Source organism: Ornithorhynchus anatinus, chromosome 3 (genome assembly GCF_004115215.2).
Source record: "Ornithorhynchus anatinus isolate Pmale09 chromosome 3, mOrnAna1.pri.v4, whole genome shotgun sequence".
Taxonomy (NCBI): domain Eukaryota; kingdom Metazoa; phylum Chordata; class Mammalia; order Monotremata; family Ornithorhynchidae; genus Ornithorhynchus; species Ornithorhynchus anatinus.
The window spans coordinates 27,090,637-27,100,079 of NC_041730.1; positions in this window are offsets into that span (position 1 = coordinate 27,090,637).

Consider the following 9,443-nt stretch of genomic DNA (forward strand, 5'->3'; position numbering starts at 1 on the left):
AATGGCCATCCCTCCATTCTCAAGGCTCAGTTGCTGTTATCTTTTTATGCATTGTATAGATTGGCCTCTGGTACCCAGGAATCTACAGAACAATGTACTAATGCTGTGGTAGAAGACAGAATGAAGATCTTAGAAAGCTCTCCGGGCTTTTGGGGCTCAAGTGAGGCAGGGAATGAGAAAGCCTTACAATTCAGAAAAGCTAATAGGCCTCCCTTCCTAGGTCGCCCACTCATCTATCCGTGTAAAACTCCCCTAAACCTCAAGCCTCTGCACAGGATAGCATTTTAAAGATTAATATTAAAATAGACATTGAGAAGCAGCTTTGTCTAGTGGATAGATTACAGGCTTGGGGGTCAGGGGACCTGGGTTCTAATTCTGGCTCTGCCACTTGTATATTAAATGGCCATGGGCAAGTTGATTAAGTTCTCTGTGCCTCATTTACCTCATCTATTAAATGGGGATTAAGATGGTGAGACCCACATGGAACATGAATTGTGTGAACCTGACTACCTTGTGTCTACTCCAGTGCTTACTAAGTGTCTGGCACCTACCATTTAAAAAAAAAATACTGCTGATCCATGAGTTATTTTTTGTGGAATTCTTTCTCTGTCACAGTAACAAAGCTAACAATTTCCATTTATATCTCCTTTCATCAGTGGATATCAAGTGGAATCCTCATTTCTCCCTCACTCATTACAGCTGAAGTCATTCTTGATTGTTTATCCCTTTTATCTTCTTTTCCTTCTGTCTCCCACAGTTTTGTGGTTTCAAATAGTAAAAACTCTTCCTAATGATTTTTCAGAAATATATGTAGTCAGTGCCTGTGGCCAAATTAATCTGCTTTTTTTAAGATTAATCTTAATGTCCATTGCACTTTTTTTTCCTAAGAAACTGCTCTAATGACCCTGTCAGGTGGTAATCCATGACTTTTCAGTGCACACCAAGGTACATTGCTTTTCCTCCTACTAACTCAACAATTCTATTCAGCTGAAGCCAGCTAACAGGAACTCATAAGATAATAACATTTGCATTGATTGCATGTGAGCTTAAGTTACTACAAAGTAAATGCCCAGAACTAAAGAAGAAGAGGCCAGTCTGGCTTCTCTCCTAAACTTTCTACTTCTCTACTCCCTCTTTCCCTCATTTCCAGATGTGTACCTATAGAGGAACAGCCATTTTACATGGGTAAGTTCAATCTGACCTATTCAAGTCAATGTTAAGATACACTTCAGCCAGTGTTAGCAATGTTCTGTTAGCATGAAAGAGTGGAAGAAAAATTGATTTCTACACTATTCTAGAGTTCCTTTTTTCCCTCTTAGTTTTATGCTTGATACTTCTGTATCAGCCAGATATTAGGGATGGCACAGTGGATATAACATGAGCCTGGGAATCAGAACGTCATGGCTTCTAATTCTTCCTCTACTTGTTTTTCATGAGGTCTTGGGCAAGTCACTTCACTTCTTTAAGCTTCAGTGACTTCATCTGTAAAATCATGATTAAGACTGTGAGTCCTGTAGAGTCCCAGGACTGTATCCAACAAAACTTGCTTATATTCACCCCAGGACTTAGTATAGTGTCTAGCCTATTGTAATCATTTAACAAATACCATAATTATTATTATATTTATTCTTGAACTTCCCACAGCAGCTTCCCACTACATTTATTACTCTTCAGTTTCAGTAGTTTACACTAGGCTGCATGGCATTTTCTGAACTCTGAATGTGACTAAATCTCAGCTTCACTGTTCAAAGTGTGGTCTACTTGAAAGGCACAAGAATGGAACTCAGAGGACCATGGGCAAATCATTTAATGTCTCTGTGCATCCTTTTCCTTATCTGTAAAATGAGATTCACTGTTTGTTTCTCCTCCTACCTAGACTGTATCAGACCTGATTATCTTAGTACAGTGCTTGGCATATAGTAAGCATTGCTGAATTGTATGTTCCAAGTGCTTAGTATAGTGCTCTGTACACAGTAAGCACTCAGATACAATAGAATGAATTTAATGAATACAACAATTATTATAATTATGATTATGAGTTTCCTAAGGCAGATAGTCCTGTCTAAGGTGGTTAGTGATCAAGCATTTACTATGTCCCAAGCACTGTGCTAAGGCACTGGGTTAAATACAAAAATAGCTGACCAGAAGAGTTACTCATCCAACTCACAAGCTAGTCAGGGCTGAAAGATAATGACAGTGGTAAAAATGGAGTGCAACAACAAGAAGCAGTAGAATCTACAAGCAAGTGTTTGTTAAAGTTAAATGGAAATATGGATCACCAGTATACCAGGCTTGGGAAAAAAGTTCCAAAGAATGTCTCTCTAATCATCCCAATTAAGTAGATCTTTTGTATCTTTGACTACTTTAAAAGGCAGTAAATTAGCAGGAAAAGAGTCAGACTGATTCTCCAAAACATTTTTCTGCAGGACTCAATGGACTATTGTTATTATTGGGTTTTTGTTTTCATTGTTTCTACTATGGTATTTATTAAGCACTTGTGTCAGGCATTGTTTGAAGTGTTGAGGTACAAACAAGTTGATCAAGTAAGTCACAGTCCCTATTCTACATATTTCCCTCTTGCCAAGTGTTTCCCACACAGCCCCATCTCAATCTTTCTCCTTAGTTTGGGGGAACAGGCTCTGTACAGCCTAATAAATGGCCAATCAAATCAAAGGAGCCCTAGACACACACAGCAGTGAAAACCCAGGCTGAAATGTACTGAGATGCAGTCTATGGGTGGAGAAAAAAGAATGTTGTTCTTGCAGTAGGACAAAAGCAGAAAAAAAAACATGCCCAAAGTGTAGGAAGTAGTTATTAAATAGACGGGTATTAAAAAGGAACTTTTGTTTGTCAAAGTACACCTGTGCTACCAAATCACTTTAAACCTGATGTTGAAGAGAGATAGGGCTCGTTTCTTCAAAGACACTTAAGGGAAGAACCAACTTTGCAAAATTTAAAGAAAGTGAGAAGTGAAAAATGCAAGAATATTTGTTATTTTTCAAATAAAAGGGAAATTTAGTATTAATAAAAAGGAACCCTGTGAGGCTAAACCTTATTAATACTAATAGTTTGATGGAACAATTTGATATACAGTTCACTTTCATTTGCAAGTAGGGAAAGGATAATTTCCTAACAGTGAAGGTGCTCCTGGGTAATTTTTTTATATTTCTTTTATGTGCTTTCATGTCTTTATCAGGCTTAGGGAAATACATTTTTAGAACTAAGTTTCATTTCTCTCTGAAATTCAGGTGCAGGAATCATTTTGAGTGGTATAAATAGATCACTTGTTAATTTGTTTATGGGAAGAGATCCTTTGATTTCAACACATGAATTTTTAGACACGATTAGCTATGGATGCAATAGAATACAGTGGAAGTTTAACTTTACTTGAACCTAAAACTGACATAAAAGCATTCAAATACAAATGCAGATGGTGTTATAATATATCCACTGTTACCCAAGTGGAAAGACCAAGGCTCTGACAGTCAGGAGATTTGTATTTCAGTCTGGGTTCCATCTGTTAGAGCTTTGCTATCAGTTGGGCAGGCCCCAAATTCATCTATTCATTGCTGTATTTATTGAGCACTTACTGTGTGCAGAGCACTGTACTAAGCTCTTGGAAACTGTGTTAGTGATAGGATATTACAAGTTCGTTACATACCTGAAGCCATGGTAAATGCTAAAGTAATGGATGTCACATATTGTTGGCAGCATGGCTTCATGGGGCTTTTCAGTAAGCATGTTTGGTGCCTTTGCAGAATTGCAGCAGTTCAATAGAGAAACTGAGATCCATTTTCCTTCCTCTGCTTTCTCAGCCAATAAACTGTGAAATCATTTCCTTCCAGAACATGCTTCTAAATCTCCTTAGAATAGTTCCAGATCTGAGATTGTGAATACCTAACTCATCAAATATGGCATGATTTCATGTATTGAAATACACCAAGTGTATTTTTGTTGTTAGGAAAGAAAGAAATCTGCTACATTACCATCTTAAGCTTCCTCAAGGCTATTTTCAAGGTGTGGGTGGGCTAGTCTTCATTCATAATAAACTTTCTAAAAGGCTGTATTTTCCCCTCAAGGTGAAAGAGAAGTATCAATTAGGTTTCTAAAATGCAAATGAATAGCTTCCTATCTCAGTCATGACCAGGGGACTCTTATTCATCACCTCATTCAGAAATAGATTAGCCACTATATTCAAGTTATACTAACATGGGATATCAGTATTCAGACTAAATGTGCAATTGGTATGGCATCTTCTTTTATTTTTAATGCCCTTGTGTGTTTGTCATCTATGAACTAAAACTCTCTCTTATGTAGGTGTTAGTGTATTCTGGTGAGCTAAAATGAATGTTTCCTTTGGTGATTCATAAACAAAATTTGTATATGTGTATGTATATATATATATATATATCCATAATAAATATGTATTCATACACATACACACACACATACACACACACCTTTAGATGATATCTCTTCATTCATTTACAGCTTGGAATAGACCTTTCAGCTGCCAGTGTAAAAAGACAGCATGGGAACAGCACACTTTAATGTAATTTTAAAGCACATTTATTCCCTTGGAAATAGAAACAGAAACAAGTTTTGTCCTCTTTGTTTGCTGATATTGTTATGGCAGCTATATAATTTATTTTTCAAGAAAACATACATCTGCTAAATAAGAAAACATTTGGAGGAACTGTTGAATGAATGCACCACTTCTGTCAATTATTTGTCAGAACTACATCTATGCCATTAAATTTTATCTCCCACAGTATTCCTATTTGAAGCTAAATAACAATCCATATAATGAACTGCTCAAATAGTGAAAATTTATAATACTTATCAAATGATTTATGGACTCTTGGACTTTGAGACCTTAAGACATTTATCAGATCATTATGCATGATTCATTTGTCAAAAAATCTACAAAGATAATTCAGACACCAAAATCTTTTACAGCATTTATTCACAAAGAAAACATCCCCAAATACAATGCAATCACCTACAGGCCTTTTGACTTTGTCCCCCAAAATGCAGCCAGATGCATCACTACAACTTCAGGTTTTGCTCTCTACTTAGAGCAGATTAATTGCCTATGAGTATGTGGTCCACCAGGATAAACTAGTGAAAACACTGTGATCAGCAAATCATGTTGACTTTTTCCTATAGGCTGAAGCTGTTTCTCCATCACAGGAGAAAGGAAATGGTATAGTTTTTCCGGTTGAATTGTTAAGTTGACCCAGCAGTCAATTTCGGGATCTATAAATATCAAATGGTGTGTCTCTGTGTGTGCATGTGTCAGTCAGAGAGAGAGAATGTGTGTGCATGGTTTATGGATACACTTCAGGGTTGGGTTTAGAGCAGAGAAAATGAGATTCTGATGCCTCAGTTTCTAGGTAGTGAAGGTAGGTAAACAAGAAGTAAGTTTTGAGAACTGAGGAGCATTTTCAAAATATTAGTTTCCATTGGGGTAGGTGGATGTAAGAGAGAAGGATTCATTGCTTCTGGGGGAAGAAAACTGGGATAATGTTTGAATCCTTGTTCATGCCACTACTAAAATGAATGTAGCAGGGGTGCTAAAGGTAAAAGAAGAGCCAAAAGTAGGATATATAAATTAACTGGAAATGGAGAGGAGAATGTTCCAATAAGGACAGATATGAAACGGAAATGTGTAGGCCAGCCCTTCAGAATTCCTATGTTTGAATATTGTCTTCGAAAGTAAACACATTAAGATCTTTAATCATGTGCATTATCTATCTCGTCTTAGATATTACCAAAGAATACATTTTGGAGCTGAATCAAAGCTCTTTTCCCTTTTGACATTTTGAGCTTAACCTCACCTCAGTCATTCAATCAATTGAATTTATTGAATGCTTACTGTTTGCAGAGCATTGTACTAAGTGCTTGGGAGAATTCAGCAAAACAGAGTTGCTAGACATAGTCTCAGCCCACAGCAAGCTTAGAGTCTAGAGGGAAGACAGATATTAATATAAATGAATAAGTTATGGATATTTACATAAGTGCTGTGGGGTTGAGGGAGGGGTGACTAAGGATAAAAATCCAAGAGCAAGGCCAGTGCAGAAGGGAGTGGGGAAAGATGAAATGAGGGTTTAGTAAGGGAAGGCCTTTTGGAGGACATGTGGTTTTAATAAAGCTATGATGGTGGATGTAGTGATTGTCTTTAGGAAATGAACAGGAAGGGCATTCATTCAATCATTAATTCAATTGTATTTATTGAGCACTTACTGTGTGTAGAGCACTGTACTAAATGCTTGTAAGGTACAATTCAACAATAAAGAGAGACAATCCTGCCCACAGTGGGGTTACAGTCTTCTAGGCAAGAGGCAGGACATGGGCAAAACGATTCGTGTTTCAAGAATTTGTGTTTCTCCTAAGGCTGTTCATTTTAGGTGTTAGCAGTATTTTCCATTATAAAGAGAAACACAGAAGCAGATTTGGCAGGCAGAGGAATCTTTATTGAGGTTCTTTACTGAGGTTCACTTTTTCATTCTTAGAGGAGCTCAAAATTAGAGCTGAAATGTGTCATATATAACCTGGTGCTAAAGTTATCATAAATAACTTTTAAGAATGTCCAAAAATGAATTTAATAAGGTAGCATTGTCCCATGTGCCTAATCACTGCCCTTATGCTGAGAGTTCCAACGAAACTGGGATAGATCTAATGGACATTAGCTAGTAAGTGCAAAGAGTAAACCGAATATCAGTGAATCCAGATCTCTTCCCTTTTGTGAGTACACTATAATTGGGCCAAGGAAATGCTTGTTCCTAAGTGTCTTTCTCAGGTCACATTCCCCCAGCTGAAAGAACTGCTTGACAGGACACTCACTGGCTGCTCTGATCATTCCTACCAGTAGGATCTGATTGGCAGGTGTAGGGAGAAAAAATGGCAATGTACCTTGGGTCCAGAGCTCATATACCTGTCATGGGGTTCACATTTTATGTTTGCTTCAGTTGGAGCCCTGAAGAATTAGTCTTTGGCATGAGAGGTTGACCAAGAAGAGCTACTGTCTGGGCCCTAAAGATAATGCTCCTGGGTGTACCCTAATCAGGATCCAAAGTCACCACCACACCCACTAGATATATGTTTGTGCAGGTATGTGGGGGAGGTGGAATTTTCAGTCAGTGATTTACAGTTTACATTTGCTGAATCTTTATTAAAATGCATATGAATGAAGTTGAAAGAGCATAACACACCTCCAAACTCTTGCCTGTCTCACTTTCCCCACAAATAACTCCATAGGTCACAGCCACAGACCATTGGCCCTACTGCTGTCACCACGCCTGACCCTCTGCTCACAAATGATTCCATAAACCATAAAGTAAGAAGCACTGGTTAAAGCTCAGAGATGTTTGTTCTGGGTTCCAGCCGCAGGTCTGCTACTTGCCTGCTGTATGTGATCTTTGGGCAAGTCACTGAACTTCTCGATGGCAATAAGACAACTCATTCTCCTTCCCACTTAGACTGTGAGGTCACTGTGGAATAGGCTAGCGGGGATGAATAAAATAAATGGGATGGGCATAGAAGTAGTTGATCAGCTCACTTCTCCCTTAAAGAATGTTGTCTCTACATTGCCCAAAGGCTGAAAGGAGTTTGGTGTTGTACACCGGCTTGCACTATATGAATTCTTTAGTTTGGATATATTTTCCGTCAAGACAGGATTTGTACTCTTAGTCTAGTGAAATGGGGAGCAACAGTAAGAGACAGAGAAAAGTAAAAGGTAGTAATGCTGGGGACACTGTTGGCTCTGTGCAAATTTAATGGACTGGATAGAAGTTTGCCTGGTCTAATGAATTTTGAAAATGATTTACAGTCTTATACTAGCAAATAGTTATCAGTGGTGCTCCCGTTAATAACAAGTGAACATACCACTAATGTGAAAAATATTACTATGCAATTACACTCATGTTACATGAGTTGGCAAATTTGTGAACTGAGAAAATTATGTATAGTGAACTAGGGTATTTTACTCTTGGCAAACAATTGCTAGTTATTATAAATATTATTTATAGGGCACGGAATAGAGCAAATGTTGAATAGTGTTCTGGATTAAGTTTAGAGAAATAAATGTCATCACTTCCATTCCCTGGGGCTGTCATAGAAGGGAAATTTTAGGAGGCTATTACAGTTCAGCAAAAACTTTAAATAATTACAATTGAAGAGAGGCTGTTAGCCCTGACTAATAAAAGTTCAATGTAGTCTAATTATATCTGTGCCACTGCATGTCTACAAAATATCACTTAGAGACTGTAATATAGACTCTTAATGACTCTTTTCAAATCTGTATGAATGCACTTCAAAATACTGGCTACATACAGAGTTCTAGTGCTTCTTCAGGGGAGGATATGGCTATCAGAGATGATAGAAGCATACCAATTTGGTGATAATTCATTGGGCACCCAGCATAAGGCACAGGATGTAATACTAACAATTTGTCAGTATTTAATTAACAAATATTGTTCTGGCCAATGACATTTGGGAGAGTAGAATAGAAGCTGAAGACACTATCACTGCTCACAAAGAATTTCCCATTTTCCAGGAAAGATAGGCACGAATAGTAAGAAGTGCTAAAATAGGGTAAACACAGTGACCAAAAGTGGAACAGGTTGAGAATTCATAAGTGACAAGCTAGTTCAAAAATCCTGAGATGTAGGTTCAACTTGGGCAGAAGAAAACTTATTTGGAGAAAGCCTCCTGTAAAAAGTAGGATTTCAATAAATCTTTGAAAATAGGAAGATTTGATTTCTTGTAGATTTGAAGCTCGCTTTGGGCAAGGTATGTGTCTACCAACTCTATTTTATTGCCCTCTCCCAAGAGCTAATACAGTGCTCTGCACACACAAGTGCTCAATAAATGCCATTAATGATTATTTTGTTAATGAATTGTACATTGCCTTGATTCTATTTAGTTGCCATTGTTTTTACGAGATGTTCTTCCCCTTGACGCTGTTTATTGCCATTGTTCTTGTCTGTCCGTCTCCCCCGATTAGACTGTAAGCCCGTCAAACGGCAGGGACTGTCTCTATCTGTTGCCGACTTGTTCATCCCAAGTGCTTAGTACAGTGCTCTGCACATAGTAAGCGCTCAATAAATGAATGAATTATGATGATGATGATTTGAAATGGTTGGGAGTTCCCGGAAGGGCCTGAATGAGTCAAGGTTAATAAATGGGAGAGGGAGAATGATGTACAGTAAGAGGTGAACTTGATAAGAATGAGGGGTATAGTAAGGGTAGAAGCTGGGATATGGTAGGGTATAAGTAAAAGGCAGAGATATTTATAGATGATTTTTTGGAGTGAGTTGGTGTGCAGAATGAAAGATGGTAAGAGGAGCAGAGAGAAATATTGACAAGAGAAGGGAAGGCCTAGAGGCAGAGAGACCAATGAAGAAGACTGGTATAGTCAAACCAAATTATGATGAACATCT